The sequence below is a fragment of the Podarcis erhardii genome (assembly GCF_964252035.2).
Source record: "Podarcis erhardii genome assembly, contig: HAP1_SCAFFOLD_49, whole genome shotgun sequence".
NCBI classification, from domain to species: domain Eukaryota; kingdom Metazoa; phylum Chordata; class Lepidosauria; order Squamata; family Lacertidae; genus Podarcis; species Podarcis erhardii.
In genome coordinates this window covers 14,641-26,286 of record NW_028292880.1, presented here as the reverse complement: position 1 = coordinate 26,286, position 11,646 = coordinate 14,641, and the positions used below count along the sequence as shown (strand labels likewise).

The 11,646-nt window shown below is 46.6% G+C and overlaps 1 long non-coding RNA gene across 1 annotated transcript; it reads left to right on the top strand.

Annotated features, from left to right (window-relative positions):
* Window positions 1-4,406: 4,406 nt before the first annotated feature.
* Window positions 4,407-6,741, top strand: LOC309334355. Its single transcript, XR_014153045.1, has 3 exons — window positions 4,407-4,453; window positions 5,930-6,087; window positions 6,548-6,741. It is a non-coding gene; the product is annotated as an uncharacterized lncRNA (long non-coding RNA).
* Window positions 6,742-11,646: the final 4,905 nt, after the last annotated feature.

The following is an 11,646-nucleotide window of genomic DNA, read 5'->3' as shown; positions in this document are numbered from 1 at the left end:
AGCCCAAAATGAGACAGGAACCCAGAAGGCAAACTCTCCTGCCCACATTGAGTAGCTAGCCAGGGAAGACCTACAGCCCTGGCGACATGGGGGGCTGGTCCATCAGGACGAGTGGGGCAGCAAGCACAGCACATTAACTCTCAAGGCACCCATAATTGAAACAACAGAACAGCGGCATAGCCAGCCGCTCGGGTGCCCAGTTCAACGCGGGGGTCCTGCAGGTGGGGGGCGCTACCTGGAGCCTATCTGCTGCCTCCCCCTCAGCTGTAGGGCGGCTGAGGGAGAGGCAGAGGGCAGACGCAAGCCCCACGCTGCCGTTTCAGGCAGCGCCCAGCCTGCAGGGGCCCACGCCACCATGTCACTCCCAGGAGAGACGCTAGGATCAGGCACTCTACAGCCCCCCCCCCGGTAAGTGCCAGCCCCCACGGTGTGGCGCCCAGTGCCAGCCGCGTTTTTTGACTCAACTAAAAGGTTTGGTGAGCCCAATTTTTATTTTTATTTTAAACTCGGCTTTTTGTCCTTTTGCCACCCCCCTCAGTGATGACACCTGGGGCGGCCCCCAATCCCCCACCCTCCTTTCTCTGCAACTGCAACAGAATAAAAGGACTCCAAACTCCCTTAGCAGTTTCCTGCTGGTCCCCTCACCATTTTCCCAGGCGTCAATCGTCTCACTTTGCAGTTGCAGATAAGGCACCCAAAGGCTGCTGATCAAGGCAGGGGTTGGTTTCAACTGCCAAGTGAGGTTGGGATTCTGAGCCAATGTCACAGCCAGGTTCCGATCAGTCCATTTCCTCCAAGGGGGGGGGGACCCTGTTTCCCCTGAGGGTGACCGCTGAACACACCACCCAAGAGAAAAAGAAGGAGAAAAGGAGAGAAATCTTTTAATTCTGTAGCAAGAAAGAATGAGTGCCAGGAGTTTTCTTTTCCCTGCACTCCTCCATTGCAACACCTATTATTATTATTATTATTATTATTATTATTATTATTATTATTATTATTCTAGATTTAATGAACACTCATATCAGAGTACATTGTAAATTGATAGCCATAGTCTTTATATACTAACATTTTATGTTCTTCCACATCCATTTAATGCTCCTAAACCCTTCTTTTAGATTCTGTTAGCTTCTTTTAGACTTTTATATATACTTTGTGATTAATACTTTTTAGCTGTCCAAAACGTTTTACAGACTGTAAATGATTGTACCTCACCCTACTGATGCTGGTCTACTAAGGTAATAAAGATCTGATTGATTGAGTCTAAAAGAAGCTAACAGAATCTAAAAGAAGGGTTTAGGAGCATTAAATGGATGTGGAAGAACATAAAATGTTAGTATATAAATCAATCAGAAGAACATAAAATGTTAGTATATATCCTAGTAATGCAGTGATCGCACACTAATGTAATGTATTCCTCTCCCCCCAAATTCATACTTCATTACTCATTAATATTAGTAATAATAATGAAATAAGTCCGGCCAGAGGCTCCTCCCAGCTTTGCCTGGACCCTCCCAGTGGGCGTGACCACTCCCCACTAAGCCCCGCCCACCTCTTGCCTTCCCCAGCTCCACTCTCCCCGCCTCCTTTCACAATGGCTCGCCCGGATTGGCGTAGGCGGCCTGCCACTCTCGCGAGCACAGGAGCCTCCCCTCCCCTCCCTTCCCGCTTGCCTCGCCCGCCCCGCCCTTCGCCCTTGCCCCGCGCTGATTGGCCAAGACGGGGGGCCTGTAAGGGGCGTGGCCTGGCAGAGGGAGGCGGAGCGAGGGCGCCAGAAGCAGCTGGAGGAAGGAGGCAGCTGAAGGGGGGGGCTGAGTCCTCAGCGTGGTCGGCAGCGGGAGGCGCATGGGGGAAATGGGGGGGGGAGTAACAGAGTTGGACCCCCCCTTTTAAAGACAAACAGAACCCCTCCAGCACCAGAATTCAAAAGCATCCATTCTTCTTGATGGTCCAGCTCTCACTTCCATCCATCTCAACTGGGAAAACCAGAGCTTGAACTATACGGACCTTTGTCGGCAAGGTGATGTCTCTGCTTTTTAAGATGCTGTCCAGGTTTGTCATTGCTTTTCTCCCAAGAAGCAGGCGTCTCTTAATTTCGTGGCTGCTGTCACCATCTGCAGTGATCATGGAGCCCAAGCAAGTGAAATCTCTCCCTGCCTCCATTTCTTCCCCTTCTATTTGCCAGGAGGTGAGGGGACCAGTGGCCAGGATCTTCGTTTTTTGGATGTTGAGCTTCAGACCAATAGCTTAGGGGACTTAAAGTCTGTGGCTCTGACCCCTCCCCATTTTAACGGCCCCTTCCAGCTGAGGGGAGGGGGCGGCTTGCTTCCTGGCCTCCCCTCCCCTCTGGGTTGAAATTGGGGCTGATGCCCTTGCTGATCCATGGGGGGGGGGCTTATAAATGTGACTCTCCCCCCATTCTGAAATCTGGGAGGTTGTAACCGGAGAAAAGAACAGAGGACTGACTTCGCCGGTGGCGCCCTGAATTTTGATCCTGTGTTTTGTTCGCCGACTCTTTGTTGTTGTTTTTTAAAGATATTTATTGAAGTTTCAAAAAGGTTACAAAATAAGGAAAAAAGAGAAAAAAGAGAAAAAATACAAAGTACAAACAATTAAAAACAAATCAATCTTTTCATGTCTTGTCTTTCATTTGCTTGTTTCCTTGACCTCCTCACACCTCCCTTTTTTGTATTCCAATTCAGTTAGTTAATCCAGCAAATCCTTTCCCTCCTTATTTTTATCTTAATCCTTTACCTTAATGTATTATAGCTTTGTATTCTCACCTAGTAACAATCCATTTTTACATATTCCTTTATAACATTACTGCTAAAAGCACTTAACTTCATTCCGACATCATTCTAACATTCATTAATTTTGCAGTATTTATGTAAGTAGTCTTTAAATTTCTTCCAATCTTCTTCCACCGACTCTTCTCCCTGGTCTCGGATTCTTTCGCCGACTCTTTGCACGTGTTGCAGACCTGCACGTCTGTAGCTCAACCCCGTGCAGCGTAGCGTACAGCGATCCCCTTCGTTTCCTCCTTTCCCCCATTCATAAAGTGCTTGACCAATCACCAAGCGCCCTTCCTGACAGAGCCCTCTTTCCTTTGCCAATCCGAAGCGCGGGATCAGGAGAGGTTGCGAAACATCGCCCTCTAGCGACGCCTGCGCTGGTACTGCAGCTGCCCAAGCAGGGAAGGGCGAAGAAGCCATGGACACCAACGGGCTGCATTGGAGGGACCCTCCATTGAGGAGGAATCTGGAGAAAGAAATCAGCAGAAATCCTTCCCGGGACGGGTTGGCATCCTGCCAAGGCTGCTTCTTCAGGGGGAAGGTGGCCATCCGAGGAGGGGCTTGGGGCTGAGCCTGGCATTGCCCTCATCTCTGAAGCTTATGCTCACGTCCCCACCTGCCCTATGGCATAAGGGTCAAGCCCTCCATCCTGACTTGGGAGGGTCGGACACCAACCCATCCAGGAAACAATGTCCTCCCGGTCTCAGTGTATTGGAAAGACAGAGGTCTGGAGGGTCAGAGATGGCAGGTATTTCCCTTTGCCTTACATTTTGGATGGACACGGCATCAGTTTTCACCCCAGTACCACACCTGTTCTATGACATGTTCACGACATGTGTGTGATGCTTCCAACAAGGGGTTGGGGGTAACCTGGAGAAACTTTTTAAAAGGAGGAGCCCCCATTGTTCGGGGCTTCTCTCTGCATCTTCTATGCTGTATTCGCGAGTCATTGTTATCGGAAAGTTTTTCCTGATGTTGGTTTGGAATCTCCTTTCTTGTAACTTTACAATCATGTTCTGACTTTATATACATACAGTGGTACCTCGGGTTACAGACGCTTCAGGTTACAGACTCCCCTAACCCAGAAATAGTACCTCGGGTTAAGAACTTTGCTTCAGGATGAGAACAGAAATCACGTGGCAGCGGCGAGGCGGCAGCAGGAGGCCCCATTAGCTAAAATGGTACCTCAGGTTAAGAACAATTTCAGGTTAAGAACAGAATTTGTATCTATAAACCAATAGCAAGAGATTCAGATGACGTTAAAGAATGAGTTTATCAATCAGGTACCAATCAGAACAAAGTGAATGGTCAGAAATAACATCTCAACTGCGAAAAGAAGAATGGTTGGTGTAAACCCCCGAAACCAAGTTAATAATTGCATTTCAATGGGTCTGCTTTAGGTTTCATTGCAATCAAGGCGATGAGATAATAATAATAATAATAATAATAATAATAATAATAATAATAATAATAATAATAATATTGCTTTCCCTGGCCACTCTGGGTGGCTCCCAACAGAATATTAAAAGCACTGTAAAAATCACAGCCACAACATGCATTTAAAGCATTTTGGCCTCTGTTGTCCAGGGCGCCGGAGCCGCGGGACATCGGGAAAAGGGGGAAGCCCTTCTAGGTGCCTCCAAGGGAATGAGGAAAAGGACGAGGTCTCTTGGAGGCTTCCTGGGTTATGTGGGTTTATTAGTATAATAATTGATGATTCTTAGTTTATTAGCACGCCAGGAGGAAGGTTGCGCAGGGCAGCCTGGGAAGGGCGAGGGAAAGGCTGTGAGGAAAAGCCTTCTCTCTTTTTCCATCGCTCTGCCCCTCCATCAAGTTTAAATGGAAGAATCCAAATACGTTTAGAGAAAAATAAAATGATAGGAAACAGGATCCTTTTTTGGAGAAGAAGGGGCAGCAAAGCATGCTGGGAAGAAGGACATGAGGGAAATGAAATCAAACCTAACAAAGGATAAATTACCAATAAAGCTAATTAGTGAAACCTAACAAAAGACACCTTGGGATTTATTTATTCAGTTATACGTTGGAAAATGGGTAAATCTCAATTATAGGAAGCTGGATCCTTGTTTGTGAGAAGAAGGGGAGCAAAGCATGCTGGGAAGAAGGACGTGAGGGAAATGAAACCTAATAAAGGATAATTTATCAATAAAGCTATTAAGTGAAACCTAACGAAAGACACTTTCAGATGTATTTATTCAGTTAAACATTGGAAAATGGGTAAATCTCAATTATAGGAAGCTGGATCCTTGTTTGTGAGACGAAGGGGAGCAAAGCATGCTGGGAAGAAGGACCTGAGGGAAATGAAACCTAATAAAGGATAATTTATCAATAAAGCTATTAAGTGAAACCTAACGAAAGACACTTTCAGATGTATTTATTCAGTTAAACATTGGAAAATGGGTAAATCTCAATTATAGGAAGCTGGATCCTTGTTTGTGAGAAGAAGGGGCAGCAAAGCATGCTGGGAAGAAGGACCTGAGGGAAATGAAACCAAACCTAGGTTTCAGGTGAGCCCGGGAGAGAGAGGGGCCCCTGGGGGATTTGCACTCTGCACGCCCTCAGAGGCCGGAGAGGCTGGCAAGGACGGGGCCCCCAGGTGAGCCCGGGAGAGAGAGAGAGGGGCCCCTGGGGGATTTGCACTCTGCACGCCCTCAGAGGCCGGAGAGGCTGGCAGGGACGGGGCCCCCAGGTGAGCCCGGGAGAGAGAGAGAGGGGCCCCTGGGGGGATCTGCACTCTGCACGCCCTCAGAGGCTTCGTAGTCTAAGCTCAGGGGGCTCTTTGAGCCGGCATCTCTCTGGGGGGTGAGGGGTTTCTTCCCATTGGTCAACATCCTTCTTAAATAGTGGTGCCTGGAATTGGACACAGTATTCCAGGTGGGGACTGACCAAGGCAGAACAGAGCTCAGTCTTGTAAGCCACTGGGATTAGTAGCAATAAAAGTAATAATAATCACAACAAGATAGTAATGTTAGACTTTGTTAACAAATATGTATGTTGCTTAACTGTGTGTGCATTGCAATCACTTATTCACGGTTGTGCGTAGTAATTTTAAGTGCATTCTTGATATTACAATCAAGGAGCAATACTGTTAAAATGCATATTTTCTTTAAATATAAACACAGAAATAAATGAAGCTCCAAATTCATCGGATGATGACCTGTGCCACAAACCGGGAACCAGGCAGAGGGCCTTCTTGGTGGTGGCGCCCTCCCTGTGGAACGCCCTCCCAGCAGATGTCAAGGAAGGAAACAACTACCTGACTTTTAGAAGACATCTGAAGGTAGCCCTGTTTATGGATGTTTTTAATGTTTGATGTATTTATCGTGTTTTGAATATTCTATTGGGAGCCACCCAGAGTGGCTGGGGAAACCAAGCCAGATGGGTGGGGTATAAATAAATGGTTGTTGTTGTTACACTAGATTTAATGAACATTCATATCAGAGTGCCCTGTAAATTGATAGTCAATTGATAGCCATATATACTAACCTTTTATGCTCTTCCATATCCATTTAATGCTCCGAAACCCTTCTTTTAGCTTCTTTTAGACTTTTATATATACTTTGTGTATTAATGCTTTTTAGCTTTCCAAAATGTTTTACAGATTGCTGGTCTACTGAATGCTGGTCTACTACCATAATAAAGATTTAATTGATTGAAATGAAGTATCCTATAGTCATGCAGTGATTGGACACCAAAATAATATAATACGGGTAATTCATAATGAAATATACAGTTTCCAGATCCTGTAAGACAGGCGCTGACACGGACCACAGCAGCGACCCATGAGGCAGATGTACTCATAAAGTTTGTGTTTCACTACTGAGGGAAGTGATGGAGGTGATAGTGCGCGTGTCACGTGACTAGTCAGGCGAAATGGCTGCGTCTGCAGCGGAGAAGGCGTCTTGTGTTCTTGAATTGAGCAAAACGGAGTTTGTTGTGCAACTGCATTTTCGATTGTGATGTGTGTTGTGTGACGAGGGTGCACACATAGAACATCTGTGACTGTTTCTAAAACACTTCAACATTCTCCTACAATTCTGTCACAGGTAACATGAGATATATTCTTTTTTTATAGAGTTTTGAAACTGTATACTTCATTATGAATTACCCTGTGTAATACTATACTATACTATACTATACTATACTATACTATACTATACTATACTATACTATAATCGTACTTTTCCGTGTATAAGACGCGGAAAATGGGATCCCACCATTTTCTTAATTTTGAGTCCCCCAAAATAGGGGGTGTCTTATACACAGGGGCATGTTCTACACGGGAAAATACAGTAATATGTAATATAATATACCGTATTTTTTGTTGAATGGCACACTGCGAAGCTCCCTTGCGTAATAATTTTCTTTTTTTTTCTTCTTCTTCTTGATGCTGTTGTTGATTTCCTTTTGTATGATCTTGTGGTGTTCTGTGTCACTGGCTTTTGCCGCAATAAAACTTGACTTGACTTGACTAACACTGGTCAGTGCAATAAAATTCACTGGATCCCAGTCACGGCTTGACTAAGGTCAGTTGCTACTCTTTGGAACAGGGAGCAGAGCTTACACGATACAGAAATTAAACCAACAGACTACGGAAGATGTCTTAAATGAATTTCTCAGTTTATTGATATACAAAGCTTAGGAGAATGAGATGATGTGAAGTGAGCTTATGAATGATAGTGCATAAATGCGGGAAATGGTGCATAGAAACTTGAATACATAGAACTGGCATAACCAAACAGTATTGTTGAATATCAGAATTGATATGGTTAATAGGTAGTCATGACAAAGCAAACACTCAAAAACCTAACTCCTCTCCCTCTAAACTATCTTGTTGTGAGATAAATATAAGTTTCCAAAACACAAAATTATTAAAAGATAATAGTTTACAAACTAAGGGCAGTAGACCAGGACTCATTGTAGTCCTTGGCAAAGCAAGGTAGCAAATCATTTCCTCCCATCTTAGTGTTCATGTCAACAGGACTTCCTAAAATCCAGGCTAAGAAGGAACACAATCTCTTTCAGAGATGGAGAATAAACAGCATGGGTGAGTAGCTGTGTTTCCTTTATGCACTTCTGGACATCAGGAACATGGACTATTTTAAGAATCAGATGTCCCCTTAATTCCTTGTTGTCAGGTGCTCCTTTGTGTTCAGATCAGGCCTCAGCACAATAATGTAGCACTTGGGAAGGAAGATGCAGCCCAGAAGCCCAGCGCTGGAGGCCAACATAGAGAAGATCTGCACGGCCACCATGTACTTGCCCTTGGTGCTCAGGTAGGTGGGCACAAAAGACACCCAAACATTGCAGAAGACCAGCATGCTGAAGGTGATCAGCTTGGCTTCGTTGAAGGAGCCAGGCAGCTTCCTGGCTAAGAAAGCCACCGTGAAGCAGGTGGCAGCCAAGAAGCCCAGGTAGCCGAGGGCAACGTAGAACATGGCCACAGACCCTTCGTTGCATTGCAGGATGATCTCTTCCACCTGGGAGCGCATGTCGGGCTCTGGGAATGGGGGAGAAGAGCCCAGCCAGATGGTGCAGATGAGAACTTGCCCCCCAGAACAGGAGATGACAATGGAGTTGGCCAGACTCTGGCCCAGCCATCTCCTCACTCTGTTCCCGGGCTTTGTGGCCAGGAAGGCCAGCACCACCGTGATGGTCTTTGCCAAGACAGAAGAAACAGCAACTGAGAAGATGATGCTGAAGGCCGTTTGTCGGAGAAGGCAGGTCTCTTTCCTTGGGTGCCCGATGAAGAGGAAGGAGGACCAAAAGGAAAGCAGGAGGGAGACGAGCAGGATGTAGGAGAGGTCCCGGTTGTTGGCTTTGACAATGGGCGTTTCCTTGTATTTAATGAAGATTCCCAACACAGTGTCTGCTGTTAAGGACAAGAAGAGGGCAATGGAAGATAAAACCATTCCCAAATATTCTCCATAAGTCAGGAAGGTGGTAATCTTGGGGACACATTGATCTCTGTCCTTATTTGAATGGTGATCTTCTGAGCATTTGGTGCAATGTTCTGCATCTGTGGAAGATAAAAAGAATGGCTGTAGCATCACTTACATCCCTCATGATCGGTGCTTATTACGTTTTGAAGAAATCCTAGAGATTTCTTCCTTATGATCATTCCTTTCAACTCTCTTCCAGGATGTAATGAAGGGGATTAATCCTAAAGAAGTTGAGGAAGGAGCCACATTCCACAATGTCTGCAGAATTCTCACAAAAAGTATGAGAGACTGGATTTCTGCCCTGTGTTTACTCTCTCCAGAAATTTCTTCCCCCTTGGAGTCACCCACCTTCCTGGGCGGAGAAGGTCCCTTCCGCACACCGAGCACAAGCATAGCAGCAAATGGGCTTTCCTTCTAGAACCACCTTGGCATATCCAGGCTGACATCTTTCTGTACACCTGGAACGAGGTATGGCCTAACCAGAAAGACAAGAAGGTGCAACAAAGAGGAACAGTTAGGAGTATTTGTGGGTATGTAATTCACTCATACAGTGAATTGAAACGGATCTCTGGAATGCAGCCTTTGAATCCCTCTTCAGGGTCCTTTCTGTCGGGAAATCAAGCCCATATCAGGAGAAACTGGCAACTCTCCAAGGCACCCGGCATGATTCCCTGTTGACCTCCCTGGCTGCATTCCCCAGCAAGCGCAGGCAAGGTCTGGATTGGCGATTCTTCTCAAACGTGAGAAGAACACTCCCCCCTCTTTCCTGCCCCCTGGCAGGGGAAAGAGATAGACAGAAACGTATTTACATGCCTTTATTTCTGTCTTTGCAGCTGTCAGCGCTGCCTCTAGGTCCCAGCTCACAGAGGACCAACGCCCGGTTGATGTAATGTACAAAAGTCTTTATTGAAGTTTAGTTTCCATTTCAAACCCCAGAGCGTGCAGCCCTACGTCTTGGCTCTAGATCGGCGAAGTCCCCTCTGAGTCACTACCCCTTCCGCACCAGTTTAAGATCCTAGCCCGGCTCCACCTCCTGCGCTGTTCCTTCCTCCTCTGGGTCCTTCTGCCCCCTGGGGTTTCCTCCTTCCTGGACTCTTCTGACGCTGACCCCCCTGAGTCTTGCCCTTCCTTCCGGCGGGCTTTAGGACCTGGCTTCCTATCCGGACTACCTGCTGTGCCGCTCGCCTGTACATTTGAACTTGGCGCGCGCGCCCAGCCGGTGACTTTCCTCTTGACCGTTTCCCTGCTCTCCGATGTGGGCGTGGTCAATCCTGACTCATCTCCTCTCTCTGGTGGTGAGAACACTGGTCCCGATGCCTGGGACTCCTCCCCCCCACTGCGCTCTGGTGGGGAAGCTGGTCCTGATTTCCAACTGCTGCTCAGGGAGTCCCCGCTGGCCCCTTCCTTCTGGGGTTTCCCCCTTGGCACCCCCCTCGCCCTGGCCATCGGCGCTCCTTTCTGTGAATCTTCCGATTCGCTGGAGAGACTCGTGGAATCTCTCTGACCACTGTCACTGCCTACACCCCCCTCGGATTCCTCCTCCTCGCTCTCCATTTGCTCCATCTCCTGTGTCTCTGCTCCTGAACCCCTGACAGCAGCGTTACAAAAAACATGACTGCTGTCTTCAAACTATAGCTGTGTAGAGACAAAACACTTCCTGTACTTCCAGGACAGGAATAAACGGAAGAGCTCATATTACACTCTGAGCTAATTCCGGTGCTTCGCACTGTGAGTTGACTGTCCCTCTGTTTCCCACGGACAGTCCCAACATTCCCATCATGTTTACTTTTCAAGCTAGCACTTTGCAGCTGCATTGCATCCATATCGTAACAGTTTCTACCCCCCACTGACCATTGGGGTGACCAGAATATCTTTTTCTTCGTAATTCGTTCAGGACAACTGAGGTTTGCGCCACAGAACTCTGTTTCCTCTTCTCCGTTTACCTGCTTCCCTGCTTAATAAATCTTCAAAGAAAATGGCAATGGAGTCTGAAATGCGATTTCCCAAATTTCAGGATTCTGATAATCTCTCAACCACTAATTAAGATAAATTTAATACGAGTCTCCCAAGATGGCGTCGTTAGAAGAAGCATTGATTTGAGCTCCGTGTTAGTTGTGCGGTTTTTATTAGTTAATATTAGTTTTTACTAGTTTTATCAGCTTTTTTATTACCTTCATCAGCATTTTTATTATTTTTACAAAAAAAGGATCTCTGCAGCTGCTGGGAAACACTTCACTGGCAGGCAGGCTGAGTTAAGCCAAAGACATATTACGAAAAACTGCTCGGAAAGCCCTATGGGAACTCCCGTTCGTGTGTCGCCGCTCTCTACTCTAATTGTTTTAAGTGAGAAGGAAGATTAACAGCTGAAGGAAACCTGCTGTGAACTTCTACTGCAGCCGAGTTCGGAATCCAGACCAAGCTCGAAGCTGCATGACGAGAAACTCCCCTGTTCAAGGTGAGGCCTTTGTGAGTTTCCCTTTCATCTGAGAGTTTCCCTTTCATCTGAGACCGAACTGCGGTGGGCCCTGCGATAAGCTTTGAAGAAGAATCTTATATTAGTCTTAGTCCTGGTGGGAGTCGGACTTCAAAGGAATGGTCTGTGTTGCTTACTGGTAGTCTCCTTGTAGATCTAAATAGACCTAAATTGCCGGCCTATGAGGGTGAGGGTGAAGACGCCGACTTTCATATGAACAGGCAGCGAAATATACCCCCATTGCAAGTGCTGGCTGGCTAGAAGGAAATATTTATCACCTGAGTTGACGTTGAAATACTATCCCCCCTCTTCTCGATATCTGAACCATGGGATATGGGAAACGTCTTAGAGATCCCGAGGAGATGGTCCCCGCTCCCTTTCCGAGATCAAAGCAAATAAGGGTCGAACCATGTCACTTTAAAGA